The sequence below is a fragment of the Balaenoptera physalus genome (assembly GCF_965194825.1).
Source record: "Balaenoptera physalus genome assembly, chromosome: 7".
NCBI classification, from domain to species: domain Eukaryota; kingdom Metazoa; phylum Chordata; class Mammalia; order Artiodactyla; family Balaenopteridae; genus Balaenoptera; species Balaenoptera physalus.
The window spans coordinates 66,161,382-66,183,867 of NC_138886.1; the positions used below are offsets into that span (position 1 = coordinate 66,161,382).

At 40.0% G+C, this 22,486-nt stretch overlaps 1 protein-coding gene across 16 annotated transcripts in view; it reads right to left on the minus strand.

Moving 5' to 3' along the window:
* Positions 1–22,486, minus strand: part of BNC2 (basonuclin zinc finger protein 2) — a 430,833-nt gene that overhangs the window by 334,874 nt on the left and 73,473 nt on the right. The window lies entirely within an intron of this gene.

Here is a 22,486-nt window from a genome sequence, read left to right on the forward strand (position 1 = left end):
ACATTGGCAAGTAGGGAAAGCAATTAAACATCCAACTTCTTTTTCAAAAACTATGGGCACATATATGTGTATATGCAAAGAATAAAGTCTAGAAAACCATAAACCACAATGACCACAGCAAGTAATTGGATTGCAACTTAATTTTATCTTCTTCTCCCTATTTCTCTATTTCCTGAATTTTCTTGGTTTTTAAATGAACAATAATTATTCACGTAATGAGGAAATCATAAAGATACAGACACATAAATGTTTTAGGAAAAAAAGGAAATAAATGATAGATTGTCTTTTTATAGGCAGGGACCCAAGGAAGTACTGCTGGTTGGCAGAGGTTTTAAAGCACTAATAAAATTCCAGAGTCTTCACAAAACCAGAATTCAGAAACAAAGCTACGGATTTTAGAAGAAAAAAAAACCCTAAACTACAGGTAATCATCATAATGTATCGATCCCTCTTTTCAGCAAAAAAAGAGAAGGGGAGGATATCAAACTCACCTAAACCACCACATTCGAGTAATAATCCAAATGGAAAGGACATAGTTTACTGAGCACATATTATGTGCCAGATACATTCACATAATATCTCCTTAACCTTCACAGTAACTTGCAAGGTATCATCTCTATTTTGCAGAAAAGAGGTTGAAAGGAAACAAGCACGTTTCTGATACATAGTGGACCCCAGAGCTCATGAGACCTTTCTACTTCACCAGGCTCCAAAAGGCGTCCTTAACACCCAGTTCTTGAAGCGATGAAAGCTGAAGTTGAGGGTACCCAGGTAAGATCTTCAGAAAGGACTCCATTATCCTTTGTTAAACACAAAATCAGTACCATAGAACAGGAGGGGTGGGGGAAGGCAGCAGGGGCCTGATGTGACGCAGCCAGGCAGCCTGTGTTAAGGACTTCGGACTCCTGAGAGAAAATGACATTTTTAGAAATGCTCCTTTTTTGCCTGCTTTAGGGGATGGTAGTGGTAATGCAATGGCCAAACAAAAGATGTTGCTTAGATAATTTACCAGACATATGGAGACAAGAGCAGGTTTAAGAAGTATCCAGATGCAGGTAGAACTGACACGATGTACTGATGGATAGGATATTCTTCCTTAGACCAAACAACCATGTGAACTTAATTCTAAACTTATTTACATATTCCTTCACCACTAACAAACTTTGAAGGCATCTCCAATTTGGAATCTTGCAACTTCACTTCTTAGTTTTTGCCTTTGTAATACAAAGCTACCCAAATGCATTTAGACATTATAAAGTATTTGTTCCATCAACTGATAGATGGATAAACAAAAAATGTGATATATACTACATACAATCGAGTACTGTTTGGCAAAATATGGATGAATCTTTAAAATATAAGTGAAAGGACTTCCCTGGTAGTGCAGTGGTTAAGAATCCGCCTGCCAATGCAGGGGACACGGGTTCGAGCCCTGGTCTGGGAAGATCCCACATGCCGCGGAGCAACTAAGCCCGTGAGCCACAATTAATGAGCCTGCGCTCTAGAGCCCGTGAGCCACAACTACTGAGCTTGCGTGCCACAACTACTGAAGCCCGCGTGCCTAGAGCCCGTGCTCCGCAACAAGAGAAGCCACCACAATGAGAAGCCCACGCACCGCAATGAAGAGTAGCCCCCGCTCGCCGCAACTATAGAGAAAGCCCACGCACAGCAACAAAGACCCAACACAGCCAAAAATAAATAAAATAAAAATAAATAAATATTTTTAAAAGATTTAAAAATAAATAAATAAAATATAAGTGAAAGATGACACAAAATACCACATATATTAAGATTCCATTTGTATGAAATGTCTAGAATAGGCAAATTCATAGAGACAGAAAGTACATCCGTTCTCCACAGTTGCAGGGGGTTGGCAGTGTCTGTGTGTGGGGGGGGGGGGGCCGTGATAGTTAAAGGGTAGAAATTTCTTTTCGAGGTGATAAAAATGTTCTAAATTTGATTGTAGTGATGGTTACACAACTCCAAATACACTAAAAACCGCTGAAACAGTAAAAACATCCTAAGTAGGTAAACTGTACAATATGTGAATTATATCTCAATAAATCCATTATTTTTTAAGTCTTTTTTTTTGAGGGGGTATTTATAGAGTATGATGCTCAAGTCTAAGGTAGACACAGGATGAGCAAATGAAGACAATAGGACTTCAGCACTAAAACAGTACAAAAATCTACAAAATATAAAACCCCCGGTGGTTCCTATTCTTAGCATCTCCTACTTGGTTCTATGCAAAATCTCCCTCTTGACATCTTTAAGAAAAAATGCTGACTTAAGAAACAATTCCGTTTTTCCTTTGGTTCTTAATTCCAGAGGTATTTATCTAATAAGATATATTCTGAATCACAGACCAGAAGTTTATTTAATCATGCAGTTAAAGAACACTCCCTAAAAGAGATTTAATTCCTGTTAAAAAAAAAAAAATTCTCTGGATAAAACATTTCTAGACATGTGAGTACTCTAAAAAAATTGCATAGAATAGTTTCACATTTTTATCAACATTTAGCACTAGTCTTACTTTGCATGTCCAGCCACAATAACATCTATTTTAACTTATGCTTTTACTTGTATGGATATAATGGGAATCATTGCCAAACGTGCTCTTCAAGCAGGTGTCTTGGAAACCACTGGTCTAAATGCCAAAGATCTAAAGATTTAAGCCCTCATGTCCTCAGAGCTGTAATGCTTTTCAGGGCTGTTGGTGATAAACAAGCAGTTCATATCTACAAAAAAAGCAGGGGCGTGGAAGAAAGGAAATACCTTTTTATTACCCTAGGGGAATAATCATAGACTTAATCAAAAGTTTAAATACAAATACATTCTATCACAACAACATTTAAAATTGCCAAAAGTTAGAAACCTACATTTCCAATAATAGGGGTTCTATAAATAAATAACGGTTCGTGTCAGAATACTATACGGCCATTAAAAATGCATATTTTACAAGTAACCCAAAGGTATGAAGGACCATTAATGTGACTTTTGCAAAATATCAGTTGCAAAATAGCATATTCAGTATCATTTCAATTTTATAAAATTAAAGATGCATACGAAAAAATCTGAAATGAGAGTTACAAAATGACAAGTAAGGTTATCTCTAGGTAATATGTTTATGAATGATTTTTCATTTTTGGTAGTCACACATAATTCAAATTTTCTAAAATAATTATTTCTGTTATAAGGGATGGGGACTCATACAGTAAGTTTGTAATCATTTCTCATCTCCTCATCAAAGTAAACTGCAAAAGAAAAATGTTCTGATCCAAAATGAGAGAGTTCTGGTGATCTGAGTTTTGGTTGCCTAAAGTTTTAACATACTAGTCCCTCTACCGTGCCGAGTTCTCTCTTTACTCTGGGCTTTTATCAGAGCTGTTCCCTGCACCAAGAACATTTTTAGTCACTCTTCCTAGACCACTTCATCTGGCTAACTTAGAAGAATAAAGAGGCAGAGATGCCACTTCCTCCAGGGCGTCTCTGGCACTCACTCCTCCTGTGTGTGCTGATGGAACCCTGGGCTTAGGGCTCGAGGGCATTTATCACATGGTACCATGGTTGCCTGGTTTCATATTTTTCTCCCCTACTACACTCTAAGGTACTTAGAGCGCAAGAAAAGAAATGTTTCTGTTTTGTTCAGCATTACACCTGCTATAGTTCATAGCACATCATATAAATTTGATAAATATTTTGGAAAAAAATGAATTTATGTATTAATGGATGAATAAAGAAGTAAACAGTCTGTCAGAGAAGTGAAGCACGCCTAATTCTTAGAAGCCTTTTCTCTGCAGTAAACCAGGGGTGTGTGTTTCATGTAATGGAAACATCAGAGTGTAGTCAGTTAGTACTTTAAGCAAAAGACAGATCTTATGTGGCTCCTGCTTTCAGAGTCCAAAAATCTGAAAAGCATGAGTCAAGTCGAAAGTTAAATATATCCAATCACAGGGTATTAAATATGTTAATATCTTAAATACCCAACTTGCAAATAAAGAGATAAGGCACAATTAAAAGAAACAAAATAGGGCTTCCCTGGTGGCACAGTGGTTATGAATCCGCCTGCCAATGCATGGGACACAGGTTCAATCCCTGGTCCAGGAAGAGCCCACATGCTACGAAGCAACTAAGCCGGTGCGCCATAACTACTGAGCCTGTGCTCTAGAGCCCATGAGCCACAACTACTGAGCCCGCGTGCCACAACTACTGAAGCCCACGCACCTAGAGCCCATGCTCCACAACAAGAGAAGCCACCGCAATGAGAAGCCCACGTACCACAATTAAGAGTTGCCCCCACTCGCCGCAACCAGAGAAAAGCCCATGCACAGCAACGAAGACCCAATGCAGCCAAAAATAAAATAAATAAATTTATTTTTAAAAAAAACAAAATAGAATTATACCATATTTCCTGAACTTGGTTCCTAAAGATCAGATTCAGAAGTTGCTTTTATTCATAAGCTTGGAAAAAGTAAATAAAACATTCTGCACATTGCTCACCATAAATCTTAACTTATCATTGAAATTAAATCTAAACACAAACATAACCCGAAAACCTCCTCTAACCCCACAAATACTCAGACAATCAAAATCTGATTTCTAGGACAGCAGTTTTACTATCTGAGTACAATATTTACACAGAAGAGATAAATTATGCAAATCACAATGATTTATGCTTGTTATATCTAAGCTTACTCTTGGTATATTACAAGGTTCAAGAGTCTACAAATTTACTCAAAACTCAGGTTGTCTAATGAAACAATTATACCATTTAGGACACTTTTAATACTGATTTAGATTTAAGATCTACTTGGTAAGGCTGATCAAAGCTTCAAACACTATGCACTGCTTTACATTATCTACTTAGCACTTGATTGTAATAGCTATACAACAAATTCAAATTAAAAATTAATTCACAAATTAAACCCCTACTTATTTAAACCACTACTATATTCACCTTCCTTCCATGCTATCTAGAAATGTCTTTAAAAAGTAATTCAAATGAAATATCACTGCTGTTTTTAAAACTAGAGCAATCACTACTAATCTTAGTTATGCAACTGCCCAATTAGCCATGAGTAAATTTTCAAAAGTAAATTTTCCAGATATAAATTTTAAAATTCATTTAAAATTTTTAAAGGTTTCTTGACAGATATATTAAAGCACTGGAAGATTTTTTTAATAATTAAAAATTTCAAACACAAAGGGATTAGTACACCTCAACTAATAGTGGAAGAGCATCCGATTTCCTTTTTCTAGTGAGTTTGACAAAAAAATCAAAATTTTTGGTTAAAACAAGAAAAAAAAATCCTATGCAAAGAATGGAGGAGAGCATCACAGGAATAAGAAACAAATGTGATTATCTTTTCAGTCCAGCTCCGGGTGTGGTAGGGAAGACAGGTAATTAGGGTTTAGCGTGCCTGGCAGGGTGCTTGTGCAGTTCTCTGTAATCGTCTAGTGCTACTTTCTTCACTAAGTACTTAACACCTACCACTACTAAAAATAAACAAGACAAAGCACTTTCGAAAATTTTTAAATCTAGTCTGGAGTATCATACAACCATACAAATAACTGTCCTACAAGGCACAAAGCATTAAGTGCCTTAAGAAAAAGACTGCAAAAAAGGAGGCATACCCAGGAACTGATATGGCTAAAACACAATATAAAAAGTGTCAAGGAGAGACTGAGGTGGAAAGATATGCTGGTCTCCTCTCAAGGAGGACCCTGAATATGGAAGTAAGGGCTTGTCCCTGAATAGAGAAGTAAGGGCTTATTCTGATCAGAGAGCCTGCAATGAATGAAGTTTGGGGGCTGAGTAGTGACAACGAGATGTTTTTAAAAGCCTCCAATCCCAAGGAGTAGAGTGTCCTGGAGGGAGCTTGAAGGTGAACTGACCAGTTACTGCAGCCAGCTTGTGGTATGGCAGTGAGACTGAAAAGGAGCCAAAGAGTGATTGTTCACTTTATAAACCACCTCTCCCATCCAACTCAACAGTAGTCATGAGACTTTTTTTTTTTTTAAAGGAGGGAGGGGATAGTTCCAAGAGACAATGCACACTAAAACAGTCAACTTCCAGGTTGTGGCAAATGATGGGAGTGGGAAGAAAACAGGATGAAAAAGATCACTCGGGTGTTCAGGCCTGTGAGACCAGACGAATGACGGTCACTCCTAGAGGTGGAGTAAGGTTTGTGTGTGTGTGTGCTTGTGCTACAAAGCATTTCACAGAGACAGCTTTCTGGTGTATTTTTTGAAAAGGGAATGTGCTTGCACATTAGAGATGAAGAACTAGAACCTTAAACTCACCTTTGCCAAACCCAACTCTCCTCTAGGTAAGGTTAATCTGTGCCAGCTGCAATGTAGGACTAGACTACCCAAGCCCTAAGATATCTCTCCAGCAACGTTTCTTGTTGAGGCCTTTCACCTCCTGATTGACACGATGGATGAGCAGCTGCTCTGCATTTTCAGAGGCCAGAATTAGAAAAACTGAAAGAAGTTACACTGCAGCTGGAAGGCCAGAGAAAGTAACTGGATCAGGTGACTAATTCAGGTGATAGAAGCTCTTGCTATGTATTTCTTGAAAGGAACAACTCAAGGAGATGCAGGTGAGGTAAGGTCTAAAGCTTACACACTTTGGGGGACCCTCTTTAAGAGAGAGCATGCAAAAACACATGCACCCTTTACAAAAAGAAATGACCTTGAGAACACATTTGCTGGGGCCCTTCCCAGGGCTTTGGAGGAAAAGTCTCCTCTGTGCACAAGCCCCACATTCAGAAGAACTGCAGAGCTCAAGGGCCACCTGAGGGCAATCTCAGGAATCCCAGACACTCCTGTTGTGACAAGAAGAAGCAAACTTTCCTGGACGGCACAAAAAGAGTTAAAATTACCCAAGAAAACACAGGCAAAAAGAGATGAGAGGCTTAGACTCACTGATTACTCTTATAAGGATCTCATTTGACAAGGGTAAAATACAAAGAAAGCGTGTGCCAGTTTTTACAGAAAACATATGGGAACTTACCTGGGGAAATTTGCTTTCTCTTAACAGAACAAGGAGTCTTTTCAGGTATTTTGAGTTGAAATTGAGAAGGGCATTTTTAATTACAGTAAATGTGGAGAAAGAGTAAGCCACAGGAGAATGGTGACCATAATGCGTTAACATTCAACTTCATTCCTGGGTTGGGTGGATGGAAGAGACTAGAACAGGAGCTATATTTTTACATACAAGGACCCACTATACAAGGAAGGAGAGAAGGAAGGGAGGGAATAAAGGAGAAAAGGAAGAAAGAATAGAGAAAAAACAGAAGAAAAACATCAGTCTCTCGACTTGAATAAGCCTACAAGAGGCACTTTTCTTTAAAGAAAGGTTACAAATGTCACAGACAATCAACTTATCCCCCAAATTTTGGCTCCTCAAAATAAAATTACAAAAAGTATGACATGTAAACTGTCAAGGCAAGAGTGCCCTTTTCTGTCCCAGATGCCCTGTGTACTCAAGTTTCCATGGGGCAAGTTTATCAGCACTGTGTCTTAGCTCTGAACCCCAAATGCAGACAGTGAGATGCCCTGCACTGAAAATGGAGGGAGTGAGCTCTGGTGGGTACAGGTGGGGCAGGAGAATCAAAATCACAACAGTCAGCACCCCAGTGAAGGTCTTTGATCTGTACCACAATAACCTGAATCCCACAATAGTCCTAGCTCCTCCCCCACCCCAAAATGCAACTCTCACCCAGCTGGTCGGGCATCTTCTTCTCTCCCCAAATGTTAACGGGAAGAGACTGGAAAGAGCACAAGATCGGACAATGACCAAACACGACAGGCTGGAGAACAGTAACAGTGATTCCAGGCTCTCTTGGGAATAATAAAGTGACAGAGGGGACAGGAAGAGAGCCAGTTAGTACATTCCCAGACAAGAGAGAGCTGAGGCCAAGGAAAAGGAAGGAATTAAGCACAAATTTTGCCAGTCTGCCTATGTCAGCAAAGTTATTCTTCATTAATGTGAAACTGACAAGCAACTGAGACAAAGGTACAAAATGTGCAAGAATGGCAAGAGCCCTGGGCAGGGGGAAACTAGTTCTGTCTCCATCATCGTCTGTGATCTTCAGTGAGTCACCTCAGAGCCTTCTCTAGACTCCATCTCTCTTAACTGTGAAATGAAACAATTCCCAGAGCTGGCATTCTAGAACTTTAAAGACCTAATGGTGTAAATAGAAGAGTACGGACTCTGGAGCCAGACTACCTGGGTGTGAATTCAAGCTCTGCCAGTCTGTCTGACTTTGGGAAAGTTACTTGACCTCTCTGTACCTCAGTTTCCCCATCTGTGAGACACAAGAGAAATACTCTACCACACGGAGCTGCCTGAGGATGAAATGCTTGCTCTGTTAGCTTTAATTACAGATGTGGGATAATTTTGTAGCCAGTACCTTTTGGGTATAAGCAGTTGTGTGGTGAATCACCTTTCTGAAAAGTTCTTCCTCAGAGGGGCAAACACTCTACCCATCACTTTTCAGGGTGCTTCCCTTCCTAGGCCAGAGATAAGCATTATTAATCAAGCACAGAATTCTCCCATTAGCCTGAATGCAGGCCTTGGAATCCTCACTGAATCAAAGCATACCCAGAAAGGGAGTCTGCCATATCTTAAATATGGCTAATATTGTGTTCTTTCATCACTGCTTCCACCCCATATGGTTCAAACGGGTTCAAATGTATTAATAGCATCCTCAAAAAAACACAGTTCAAGAGAACCCCTTTTGGTGAAAAGGATCTTTATAAAAGAGAGTCCCCAGCCAGTAGGCTAGATGGTGACTATTAAACTCTGACCTCTAGCTCCATGAACCAAGCAAACCATAGCTTCTCTAGAGACATTTACACTGCCATTTATGGAAAGCAATGGGCAACCAAAGATGAACTGAGTTACCTAATACTACTACATGAACAGCACATTCTTCATGTTACAGTTCAGAGCCCAAAGCAAGGCCTTGGGACCAAACTCCTGATGATGTGGTGGGATGAAGGAAAAAAAGGAGCCCTTTAACTAAGCAAGGTCAGCACTTAGCAAGTTTGACCCAGGCAAAGCTCAGAGGATAAGGAAGGAGATAAGGCAACTCCTTCACATGCGCACACCCTGCTGGGCTCCACCTCAGGATTATCCCACACTAACCCCCTCAACTCGGCCGACATGCAGGGCCTCCTCTTCCCTACCTGCCTTTGCTCCTGTGTTACTACCTGTATCAGGTAGCTGGTTTAGGACTGATTCTACCTCCTATATACTTCTTAAACCAAGCCCTGCCTCTGCAACTCCCCTCCATCAGCACCTGGCTAAATTACAGGGAAAGCCTCTGGTCTCCCTCCTCTCAAACCCACCCTCCCATCAAATCTCACAGATAATTCTCCTGCTTAAAACCCAAAGGCTTTTTTTTTTTTTTTTTTAAACATGCAACAACATGGATGAATCTCAAAAGTATTATGCTAAGTGAGAGAAGCAAGACTTAAAAGGTTACATACTAGATGATTACATTTATATCACATTCTGGAAAAGCCAAAATTATAAGGACAGAAAACAGGTCAGGGACCTTCCCTGGTGGCGCAGTGGTTAAGAATCCGCCTGCCAATGCCGGGGAACACGGGTTTGATCCCTGGTAGGAAGATCCCACATGCCGCGTAGCAACTAAGCCCGCGAGCCACAATTACTAAAGCCCACGCACCTAGAGCCGTGAGCCACAACAAAGAAAAGCCACCGCAGTGAGAAGCCCGCACACCGCAATGAAGACCCAATGTAGCCAAAAATTTTTTTAAATAATAAATAAAATTTAAAAAAAAAAATAAAAGAAAAAGAAAACAGGTCAGTGGTTGCCAGGGGCTGGGGGCGTAAGGAGGGGTTCATCACTCAGGAGCACTGAGGCGTGGTGTAAATGGCTCCTCATCTTGACTGTGGGGGTGGTTACAGGGCGTAGATCAAACACACTAAATGATACATTAAAATGGGTCAGTTTCACTGTGTATAAATTATACCTTAATTTAAAAGAAATTACAGAGAAATCCCAAGGGTTTCCCAATGTCTACAGGATTGCTGATCTGTCCCCTATATCTTGCTTTCCACATTGCAGCAACAATCAACTTTTCAAAACGTCCTGTGCTCTCCGTGCAGAAATTTCTTACCACTGTCTGGCTCTTAAAACACAGCTTTTCCATATTAACTACTGAGTCCTCCAGGCTGTCTCCCTGCTCTCCCAACCCTCACACTCCCAGGCTAATAAGTTAGATGCCCTTCCTCTAGGCTCTTACAATGCCTGGTATCTCCCTATCACTGTATTCAAAGAAATGTATTATACATATTACTGATAACTGCATCTGTTGTGATATAATGATCTTGTCTCTCATTGATCAATTGAAATGTGGATTCTTCGAGAAAAAGAACTACTTTTTATTCACATGTGTGTATGCAGCCTGGTACTTGGCAGACACTCAATACATCTATGTTGGAATGATGTTTCATAAGGCATCACTGTATCATTGCATCCCCACCACTTAACAAGAGTGCCCACTTGGCTTAATAAATACTGGCAGCTCTTGCCTTGCACAGTAATACGAGACCGTAAACATGACCGTGCAAGCTGAAACCATGCAGAGCGATCTTAATAATCAATAGAAAAATTATAGTTTTTCTATGACCTTTAACATTTTTTTGTCAAAAACATTAAAAATCAGTTACATAGGGATAAGAAGATGAACGAAGTAAAACATTCATTTAGTACACTGTAATTTAAAACATTAGAAACTTTGAGAATTAAAGTGTTTTATTTAAAATAACATATCAAGAGCAGTCTGAATAGTTTGAACAGTGCTGCCTTCTTCTCACTGTATAATTTAAAATACCAAATGAGCATCTTTTGTATACCTTGGTGAATTGGCATACTCCTGTCTAAGTGTGGATTAGCTTCCAACATTTTATCCTTTGTGTTTTCATTGTCCTGCAGTATCTCTGAGGAGTTTTCTTTAATACAAAGTTTTCTGCCTGCATCCTTTGCTCTGTTATGTTTTCATCCTTGTTGTCACAATCACATTCCTAATTTACAAGAGCAAGTTCCTTTTCACTGAACTCATCCTGCTACATACATAGAGGCTCTAGAACAGTGGCATGGTTTACACTCCTGGAGTCAGCTACTTTTCCTATAACTTTATTTATGAATGGCTCAGATTTCACTTCCACTGTTAGCACTTTTAATTTCTTTGCCGCACTATGCAGCACTTTTATCTTTGTCCACCAATTCCCTCTCTGAATTATCCATTTTCATAAAATGTTACAAATTTAGGGCTTCCCTGGTGGCGCAGTAGTTGGGAATCTGCCTGCCAACGCAGGGGACACGGGTTCGAGCCCTGGCCCGGGGAGATCCCACATGCCGCGGAGCGGCTAAGCCCGTGCGCCACAACTACTGAGCCTGCGCTCTAGAGCCTGCAAGCCACAACTACTGAAGCCCGCGCACCTAGAGCCCGTGCTCTGCAACAAGAGAAGCCACCGCAATGAGAAGCCCACGCACCGCAATGAAGAGTAGCCCCTGCTCACCGCAACTAGAGAAAGCCCGCGCCCAGCAACAATGACCCAACACAGCCAAAAATAAAAACAAATAAATAAATAAATTTATTTTTTTTAAAAAAGTTACAAATTTATCTCTGAGAGACAAGGAGGCAACACAGCTACACCTTTTGCTGTCTGTTCATGAACCAAATAACAGGATGTGCTGGTTGTACTTTAATACAATTACTCACTGTTAATGTAACATAATAACATATTTAAACTGTGTTGTTGGGGGGCAGTATTATTTAATTAACCATAATAACTGAAAACTGTGCATACTGGAACTATGCAAAGTGAGAAATATCTTTGTTTAGCAAATAAATAAGTAACTTTATAATGAATGAACTGACTCACCACTGGGACAGATTTAAGGAATAGGAATTGATGCCCTTCTAATTTATAACATCACAAAAACAGGGCAACTTCCTCAAGACCCAATTCACACTGAAGTATAACAAATTATATCTAGCTATCACTAGTAACAATACTATCACTAGTAACAAAGTTACATTCTAACACTGTGCCCTATAATATAGGGCTAATAATACTTCCTCTTCCACCGGGTGGTTCTGAGAGCCAAAGGAGAAACAGATTTTAAAGAGTACTTTGAACAATTCAACCAGATACTATCCTATCAACTATACATTTAGTAGGCACCAGGCACTACTGTATGAGCTTTTCATAAATCTTCTCATAAGAATTCTCATGACACAAGAGAATTCTCATGGTACAACAGAAGTACCAGTACAGTCTCCATTTCACAGAAGAATATTGAAGCATAGGGAAGTCATATAATGTGTCCAAGGGCATGCAGAGTAAACTTTGAGGCTAGTATTTGAACTCAAAAGGTGTAACCCCACAGGTCAAGTTCTTTAAAACTTCTTCGCTGACTTGTCTACTTTCCTCAGAAAGTACAAGGACATGGTCACTGAAAGGGTTTTAAAACACTGACTCCTAGAAATTGGGCAAACCTGATTCAGTATGACTCAGAGTAACCAGTTAGTTTTACTTGAACATTTTCAGGTTTTTGGCAAAAGGTCAAAGATGGACAATGTCCAGAGAACCAAGGAGCTAAGAAGACCATTCCCAGCCTACAGAAGGAGCCAAAAAAGTAGGGGAGGGGGGTGGTCCAAAAATATTCAATTATTTTATGCTAGTAAGTATAAATACCAGAAAAGAACCAACTAAGAAACAAAATTCACTTTTCAAGAATAGGGAAAGGAATTATTTATCATGACTGTATAAAAAAGGAACAGTGCTATAAAAACAAGATACAGGGACTTCCCTGGTGGCACAGTGATTGGGAATCCACCTGCCAATGCAGGGGACACAGGTTCGAGCCCTGGTCCAGGAGGATCCCACATGCCATGGAGCAACTAAGCCCGTGTGCCACACCTACTGAGCCTGCACTCTAGAGTCCGAGAGCCACAACTACTGAGCCCATGCGCCGCAACTACTGAGGGCCGCGCGCCTGGAGCCCGTGCTCCACAACAAGAGAAGCCACCACAATGAGAAGCCCATGCACCACAACGAAGAGTAGTGCCCACTTGCCGCAACTAGAGAAAGCCCGCACACAGCAACAAAGACCCAACTCAGCCAAAAACAAAAACAAAAACAAGATACATAGAGCCAACAAAAGTCATCAACATTTTTAGTACCACTGACCCTGAAAGGTAACAACACCGCTTGCTGAGGTCTGATTTCACAAGGAACTCCATATGGAACAGGAACATGAGAGCCTAATAAGGATGCACGATATGAAAGCAATGGGATTGGTTAACTAAAATAAGTAGATTCCTCTCTAAATATCATCAACTCATAAGGACACATTTAGAACATTTGTATCTCATTAGGGGTATTAAGTGAGAAATATTCTCAATACCAAGCAGTCCTAATGATAGTTCATCTTAGCAAAGAAAGTAAGTTTTCTTTACTAAAAGGGAAAATATACTGCAAGGAATAGCTTAAATATCATAAAAGAATTGTCAACAAAGTCAGACACCAACACAAACCTTATAGGCCAAAGAAACACAAACCTTATAGGCCAAAGAAACACAAACTAAAAACTGAATAACCTTGCGAGAGAATGTATTTTTAGACTATTTCTTTCTCTTACTACCAATCATAACAATCCAAAGCAGAAATAAGTTGCCTAAGCAAATAGTACCCAATTTACAAACAACAGAAACAAAATGAACTGATACAAACCAAACTCAAACATGTTTGTCCCATCACACCTTTCACCAAGGTACCACCTGTGGTGAAAACAAGATGGCCCACAAGATGACTTCACTGGCAGCAGTGCACTCGCTTTGGGAAGGGTCAGTTCTAGTTTCCCACCAAAAAGAGGTACTTGCCTCTCATGTCTTGAGACAGTAACTACTTTAAATCAGGGGTCCCTGACCCCCGGACCGCCACCGGTCCGTGGTCTGTTAGGAACCGGGCCGCACAGCAGGAGGTGAGCAGCGGGCAAGCGAGTGAAGCTTCATCTGCCGCGCTCCCCATCACTCGCATTACCGCCTGAACCATCGCTCGCATTATCACTTGAACCATCCCCAGCCCCTCCATCCCACACCCCCAATCCATGGAAAAATTGACTTCCACGAAACTGGTCCCTGGTGCCAAAAAAGTTGGGGACCACTGATTTAAATGATATACAGTGTGATTTAAGTTATAGATTACAAGAACTACTTTCCAAATTGAAGGGAAAATACTAGAAGGGGCATGATAAAAGCATAAACATCTTATGAGATAGAAATGAGGTTGGCCTCAGGTGATTAAAAAATCCAGTTTATAAGAGCTTAAACAATTAGCTCTCTCACAGAACAAGTAGTCAGAAGTAGCAGCCCTGGGCTAGGTGTCAAGGACACCGGCTCTGCCTTTCCTGTTGCCATGCTCATCCCCATGTCTGCTCGGTGCCTCACTAAGCATCACTGACAAACTCCAAGCAGGAATCTGTTTTTCATTCCAGATGGGTAACTTTCACTCCCCTTGTCCAGAGGACCTCCTCTTACAAATTATTGGCCAGAACTTAGTCACATGCCTGCTATCAGACCAATCACTGCTAAGGGGGATGAAATTATCATGACTTGAGATTTTATATTAATCATGAGCTCTCTTGGATCCTTGCTAAGATTAAGGGCTTTGCTGTTCCCATTTCCCATGCCCGAAGAAAGAGGTAGAATGGGTTTTAGGGTAGGCATCAGAATTTAATTCAATTATTGTAAAAGATCCATATGACAACTGTGAAATAGTTCACATGACTGTCTAGAGCTGGGTCCCTGTAAGTTTAGAGAACGCTCCACCGCTACACAAACAGGGGCACCAGAGTGCAATGAACTATTTCACTGGTTTGGTGAATAAGAGCCACTAAAGCAAAGTAGCTTTTAAAAAGCACAATTTCTCAGCCAACAGCATGAATCAGAAGAAACTGTTTCAGTTATCTTCAATTTTCCGCTTCCCAAAATGATCTAGTTGAGCAATCCTATCCAACCTCACCTCTCTACTCAGGCTCTGCTTAGGGAATGAGGGGGTGGAAAAACACACGTGGTTAGATGTGGCGATCACTCCATTTTTGGTTTTTTAAATATGAGCTGTCCTTGGGACTTCCCTGGCAGTCCAGTTGTTAAGACTTTGCCTTCCAATGCAGGGGGTGCAGGTTCGATCCCTGGTCGGGGAGCTAAGATCTCACATGCCTCGGGGCCAAAAAACCAAAACATTAAACAGAAGCAATATTGTAACAAATTCAATAAAGACATTAAAAATGGTCCGCACGTCAAAAAAAAAAAAAAATTAGCTGTCCTTTTTCATTTAGGAAATTTTTCCCTTCCTAGAAAAGCAGTCAAGGTCAAATTACAGATTACCTGATTTAAAAATTACCCCCATGCAAGGTATCTTCCTAGAGTTAGGTTTTTAGTTACAGGCTTATGATGAAGGAAAATTCAACTACTACCTTGAAATACTCAGAATGGGACCCATTTTGAAGGCATGAGCCATTCCTTCTCTATCTTTACAGACAGCATTCAGCCTAAAATTGGAATCGTTAGGCTGACCCCTCTTCAAAGAATGAATGCAAATTTACAAAGTTTTTCTTATTTTTAAGCTCACCTGCATCCTATACTGCTCTCCAAACACATCTCACCTTTTCTATCACTGTGCTATTGGGTTGTTCTTTCGACCTTAACACCTGCTTTGCCAATTAATGCTATCATTTCTGTCATTCAAGTTCTATCAGTCGAAATTCAAGGTCTATCTCAAATGTCTCCTTTCCTCCATGGCCAAGACTTTGAACCATACTTCACAGGGCTTCTTCACTGTCCAGCTCCTAACCTCCTGGAGGCTTGCACTCCAAGAAACATGCAATGCTCTATAAATGTCCCCAGAAGTAAAGAGACCAAAAGAATAAAGGACTACAGCTGAAAACAGGGCCACCTCCTGCATCTTTCCTCAATTTTGTTTTCCTTTAGAGCAGTGCAGGTGGAAAAGAACCAGCAAAAGAAGCAGGAAGGTGCTAGAGAAGATGGTAAGGACTGTACATCTGACGGATTTCTCTATACTCCAGAGATGTCTGATCTGTACGCATCACACAACAGAACGGACACAAACAAATGATGACTGCTAATTCTGGCCTTTTTTTCTCCTTAAACACACTCCAGAAGTCACTGCAATACCGGAAACATTTGGGAGACTGAGCCATCTGATGACAATTACAGGAATCCTGGAAGGGAAAAGAATGCTCGGGGCAGGCCAGACGGCCATGCAATTACAAACCCTACCTCAGCCCCAGAGTCCTCGTCACACCCTCCGCATCACTGCCAGGGGCTGGTGGATGGTGAGGCTCTTACTCAGCGTTCCCAGGCTGATATGCTCACACACACTGCTCCAGAGAGCGCATCACAATTTTGGTTTGCTCGGTTTTCTCACCCTTTGAAGTAAGACACTTCATGATTGTCATGAGTTTGGTTCCCCAGGATGTGAGACTTACAGAAACCAAGACTTTTACAGTAAAAAGATGATTAAAAAGGCAAACCACCGAAAATGTTAGTATGAAACTAAAACTTTTTTCCAAGTTCCTTTATTCCCCAAACTGATCCTTGTGGAATTTGGGGAAGTAAGGGTAATGGCTGGGAGGAGAAAAGGACTAGCATTTATTGAGCACCTACAAGAGCAAGCCACTTTCAGAATTAAGAAACCTTGCCAAGGAGATGGCATCCCCTATTTAACCAGAACTAAGGCTCAGAGAAGCAACTTCCCCAATCCGGAAACTCTTAAATGAAGACAACGGGGTGGAAACCCAAGCCCACCTGATTCCAGAGTCCGCACTCTTTCTCCTAAGCTACACTGCCTGCGAGACAGCAAGTACATCAAACACAGAGTTAAACTAGTATGACACAGGATGGCATTAAACAAACACTATCCTACCAAGACACAACTGACAATTTCTTTCTTCTTAAAATAGTTTATACAAAGTATAAGTGAGTTGCAGGTAATTCAAAGAAAGTTTAAAAATTATTTGTAAAAATTTTAAAAACATATTTGTTATTAATCAACATATTTGTTATTAATCTACCCAGAGAATAGATAACACTATTATTACTCATTTGTATATTTCCTTCCAGTATTTCTTCTTCATGTGTATACCTTTTTATATGCCACAAAGTTGGGGTCATACTATTTATAGCTTTGCAGCCATTTCTTTTCAACATATTGTGAATATACTCCCATGTCATAAAAAATTCCTCAAAAGTCTGATCTTTTAAACAATTACGTCAGAATAGATTTCATAACTAAAGTCTTCCAACGTAAAGCCCTGTGCTGACAGGATTAGGAAACTTAAATGCTTGAAATATTACATATTCCATGTAGATGGCTAAGGAAACAAAGAAGTACAGGAGACTGCTGAACAATGAACCATGGTTCCAGGGAATCCCTGCTGTTTCAGGAGGGTGTACTTGGACAGAATCACATTTGACAAATCTTTTTATGTTAGAAATATAATCAACCCATAAATACACACAAAATACACAAAATTCAAAATTAGGATTGCAAATTATCATTCAGTTATCTTCTACCAATGCTTTCCGTGGGTGTTTATGGAAGTCAAGTGTCAAACCTTGTGCAATTTTCTTTAAATAGAGCCATAAGTTGAGTACTTGCTTCAGTTTGTTAGCAAAAGGTGGGGTTCCCCAACCTGGCACACACCAAAGAACTGCTTGACAATCTTACACAACATGGTGGTGGTGGTAACGAGAAAAATAATAAAAAGTAAAAATGATAATAACAATGACGGTGGCTTTCATTTGTTAAGTCTTTTTCTGCATCAGTCACTGTTCCTGACCCTCAGTTTAGATTTTTTAAAATTTAATTCTCTCTAAATCCCATAAGGTAGCTACTAGTCTTATCCCCATAAACTTGAAGTCAGAAAACTTGAGTTCAAGTCCACTCATGGTGCTAATGAGCTGGAAATGGTTTCATCTCTCTAGTTACACAATTTTTTCATTACATAATAGAAGGGTTGAGGCTGAGAGCATTGTAGAGTAAATATGCTCTCAAGTACTATGGATTTGACAATCACCTGAAAATATACACAGAATATACACATGCCCCTCCAGACCCACGGCAAACACATATCACTCAATAATCATGTCACTAAATGTCCTATGGACAATCATTTCCAACACACAAGAAAGTTATTAACAATCAACAACGTGCTTACCTGGTAAGTGTCACAAAAGTCCAAAAGCTAAAGCTTGCCAGTTCTAGAAATGTGAACCCCAAGATAAGCTAAATCTGTCAATATCTAGCTGAAAACTCTTGAGGAACTGGGGTTTCTTGCTACCCCAAAAGCTGGCTGAGCTTAACAGTCATATGTCCCCACCAACAGTTGCCCAGGACAACCAAAGCAAAAGGGTACAACCCAAGTCTGCCAGGGTGGGGCATGAAAATCCATGCCAAGTCCTAGGAAGGGAAGAAGGGCTATCCCACCAAAGAGAAGACTGCCTCCAGAAGGAAAGTGTGGTATAACCATGGCGGAGGGAGGGAAGAGTCCAAATCCTGATTTTCAGCTGGCCTTGCTTCTGTGCATTAAGTTAATGTTTTAGCTCAGTGAAAGTAATTACCAGCCAGGCTCTGCAATCCATCAATTCACCCTGGGCATTCCTGCTGATTTCTTTGGTCTCTAGGACCCAAGAATCCCTTTTGTTGAAGCAAAGTTTGGTTGTTACTAGTTTCTCTCTTTTAATTCTAAATTTCTGCCAAGTAATTAGGAAAAGAAAATGAATAACTATCTTTGAGTTTTTTAATGGAAGCTATGGGGGTTAGAGTAGGCACAGCCTCTCACAAAAACAAGATTAAAATCATACATCTTTGACCTCCCCTCTTCCAAGGAGAATGGACAAACGCAGTTTGGCTCTAGGCTGTGAAGTCAGGGATTTGATCCAAATCACCTCCACTGAAATTTAGGTAGTTTGCCAAAAGTAGCCTAGTCAATACATAAAACATACACGGATTTGGGATTTGCAAAATACTTTCATATAACCCCACAATGATCCTAATGGAAGGTGTTATTAGTATCTCCATTTTACAGATGAAGGTAACCAAGTTCAGAGGTTGAAAATACTAGCCCCAAGATCACACTTAAAAAGTAACAAAGCAGTCTTCTGAGTCCGAACACTAGCATTCCATGTAGTTTTTCCAAGTGACTATAACATGATACAGTTCAAAGAAATTCCTCCAACTCGAAGTAACATTCAAAACTACACTAAGGACTGTATGAATTACAAGGGAATCCTAAGTGCATCCACCCGGCAGGCAGGTACTCATTTTATGCTATTTTATATGGCATTCTCCACTAACCTATACAGACGTGATAGAGGAAATTCTGAAATTACCCACACAATTCTCCCCACCACCCTGTAAACCCATTTCCACTGCACAAATACAGAATGGGTGTTACAAAATAAAAATAGGCCCACAGAACATACACATGGGAGGTAGAAGGCAAAGAAGCACGTGGCAGTAACAGCAACAATGGCGAGCCCTTTCTGCCATTTAAGCTATAAACCCAACTGCTTCCTTTGGTCACCAGCAAACCCCCATGAGAAGGTGGTCCGCACCTGTGTGTACCAATTCAAATGGCAGGTGGCTCTGAAAGCTATACCATCATCAACAGGGCTTTGTTTTTTTATTGTCCAGAACCAAGGTTCCAGGGTCTACCATTAGAATGGGTAATGTTTGACTCCTCAGGCATATCAAAATCTGCTAAAATGCGTATATTTTTTTTCTTTTTTCTGATTCTACAAGCAATATACTCTAGCTATAGAAAATCTCAAAAGTGTAGAAAGCATAAGGAAGCAGAAATTAGTCACAATCCCAGCACCCAGAGGCAACGACTCATGACATTTCCTTCTAGTTTTTTAGGTTTTTTTTTTCTTTCTTCCTGACAGCTAAACTATTTGAAATATCCTCTTCTACAGACAAAGAAACTAATTCTTTTGGGGAGGAACAAGAAAGGAAGTAGAGCCTAGAAAAAATTAATCCCACTGTATTTATGAATAAATTCAAATTTCTTGAGTAAAATCTCAATTGACAGCTATAGCAAAAATACTTAAAATCCTCTGGTAAAGCTCAGTAAGGTCACCATCTAACTCCTCCCAGTGTTACACCCAGAAGAAACAATAATCTATAATGATCACCAAGAAGTTCTCTTGTGAGAATGCTTTGTTTTTCAGAACTTTATTTCCCAAAATCCTGTTTTTGCATTGAAACTACTAACCCTATTATCCTGATGGAGTTCAGAACACCAAGATAAAGCACCCTGGCATGCTGAACATTTTAAGCTGAAGGAGTTTGAGAAAATGGCAGAAGCCGGAAGGACTTCCCCTCGTCCTTCTTCCCTGGAACAGGCCATAAAACCCTCATAATGCCGGGTGCCCTCCCTATACCCAGAGGAAAGGAACATCTTATCTCCAAACACAAAGGGATGCAGAAAAGAATCCTCACAAACAAGCCTTGCTAGGTTTCCCCCAACTCACTACAATTTCCTTCTCCTCCTTAACCTACCATATCCCTCCACAACTGTGTACTCTTCAAAAACCTAGCATAAAATACTCAGGTCTGTTTCTTTGGGTCTTCATTTTCTTATGAAGGTTCCCATGTCCCGTAAAGCTTATACTAAATACATTTGTATGCTTTTCTCCTGTTTAAAAACAAAAATCTATACATCTCCAGATAACGTCTTTGTCAGTTTAATTTTCAGACCCAGCCAGAGACCCTAAGAGGGTGGAGGAAAACATTCCTCCCCTACAATCCTATCAGTGACAAAAAGGACTTCAGCTCACCCACAGAAGAAACTCCGCAGAGAGGCACAAAGGGTCCTGCTTTTTCTCAAAATCATACTTCTAGAGGATACTAAGGAAATATCATTTAAATATGGGTATGTGTGGGGGGGGGGGTAATGCCTTTTTGGCACATGCATGTAAAAGGAGCACAGCTTCTGGCTTCTAATTGGAAATGGATAGCTCACAAGTAATGCCAATCGTGTCTAACAAAGTTGACAGCAATCTGCTTTTCGCGTTGAAAAAAGAGACTTAAATGGAACCAGTGACCTTTGTAATGCTAAGAGCCTTTGGAATATAAATCTATTTTGCAGCAATTTCATTGATCATGTATTTCTAAGGTACCTATTTAAGAGGGGCTCAGATAGGAAAAGTACTTTTGCAGCAGTTACCACTAGGTAAATACGAGTTTTAAATAACCTTGGGTGCAACAGACCTGGAATTTTATTCCCCACAGCCTAGTGGTTGTAAATGCTCTGTGACCCTCTTAAGCACTGCCAACATCAACATCTGGTACCTGGCACAAAGGAAATAGATTCTAAAAGGTTTTTTTAAAAAACCTTTCATTTTCATCATGTGCTTTAAGTATGTTTCTAAGATAGTTCTCTTTCTCCTCTTTCTGACACAGAAAAAAAAGCAAGACGCTTTTCTCTCAGGCAGCTGTATATTGTTTTAGAAGCAGAAGAGGAAAATAACTGCCAAAAATCGAGCTGTGCCTAATGTCTTCTCATCTTCCCCCAAAAGAAGTTATATTCAATATAATAGAGCCCTGAGACCTGACTCGATGAAAGAAAACCCAAAAATGATTGTAATTCTCTCCCCACAAACATATACCACTTGTAAAACTGACTTCAAAATCCATGGCATTCTACGCAATTCTATTTTTCTCTGATTTTTTCCTTCGTACTATATTTTCTTATGCAAGGCTTTTTATGACCTTCAACTTCTCCAAAGATCTTAGCAAAAACAGTGATCACCCTATTGATAATCAAGATATTCACTATCTTTAAATGTCGTACTTGAGCAAAAAAACTTTATTGGAGAATCTCGAAAGAATCCAAGCCCATTCACGAAACAAATACTAACCTAGGAAATTTCACATGACTTTTAAAAAGTAAATATGGCGACAAGCAAAACTGACCGTACTTCATGAAGTCAATGAGAAAACAATAAAAAGAAAAATGTTTTATTCTAAGACACCCTCTTTAAAACAGAAATGCAGAAAAATAATTACTACTGCCTCCCAATTATAAGTTAGTCGAAACAAAGGAATAATCCTTTATTGTATAGCCTCAGGACAGTTGTCTGAAGGCTTACTTCCATATAAACTTCTCCCACTCTTTCAGTTCTGGCTCAAGCCTGTAGTTATCATTACACAAGTAAAACAGCCCATAAAAGTTTTCCCCCTATTTCAATATAGTCAACTCCTAATACAGGAGACATGCAATGGGCAGTCCACAGCTAATGCATCAACTTTTTTCGCAAGCACTCATGTTACGCCACATGCCTGCTTAGTATCCAAAATAAAATGACTGTCTTCTGCATTAGAGAAATTTTCTCGAAGAAAAAAACACGGTCATCA